Below are 839 nucleotides of genomic sequence, written 5' to 3'. Positions count from 1 at the left end.
ATGTATGAATTCGTCCATAATTCTGATATTTGTTTCAATGAGGTTGTGCGTTTATTTTGTATTATTTATTACAAATTTGCTTGGGACTGTTTTACATTCCTTTTATTTTTGAAAGTATACTACAAATTTCATTTATATTTTATAACATTTCAAGTCCCTTCCCCAGCAACATTCTCACCAGAATTGTTCTGAACCAGGAGGCCCCTCCTCACTCGGAAGACCACCCAGGAGTCCTGACTACCACAGTGACCTGTGGGAAACTTAGGGAGCCCTAACAGGCACCAACCCATCATCAACAGAGCCTTGCAGAGGCTGAACTTAGGCCTGAACTCACCATCATTGGATCCTACTTGAACTGCTGCTTGTGCCCCTCCCATCAGTAAGGTGGAAGCCACATTGAACCCTACATAGTGGGCGCTTTGGTGAGTCTACCCAGTCCTCCCACTCTCCTGAGAGCTTTGCAGACTGGTACTATGCCCACCTTTCACTTTTTCAGAGTTAGGGAGAACACTGGGGGCTTAAAAAATGATAGAAGAAACAAATATGAATCTCAGACCTCTAGCCCACTCAAAACAAGTCCAGGAGACAAGGTCATGAAGAACTTGGAATTCTCTGTAGTGGTTGAGACCCTGCTTCAACTTGAGAAGTTAAAAGTGTAACTAAATTACTGAGCAATTTCACATGTTAGAACTTGGACACCCTACCCAAGGGCCTGGAGGCCCCACCCTAGAGTGAGTCATTACTTAAAAGTTATAACAGGTAATTGTAAAAGGATGGAGCCTTCCATTTCCTTGGTGGAACTCTGGCCTTCACAGTCAGCTTGCACGTCATCTCCTGGA

This window comes from Octodon degus, unplaced genomic scaffold (genome assembly GCF_000260255.1).
Source record: "Octodon degus isolate 3935 unplaced genomic scaffold, OctDeg1.0 scaffold00858, whole genome shotgun sequence".
Lineage (NCBI taxonomy): Eukaryota > Metazoa > Chordata > Mammalia > Rodentia > Octodontidae > Octodon > Octodon degus.
Note: the sequence above shows the minus strand (reverse complement) of the source record.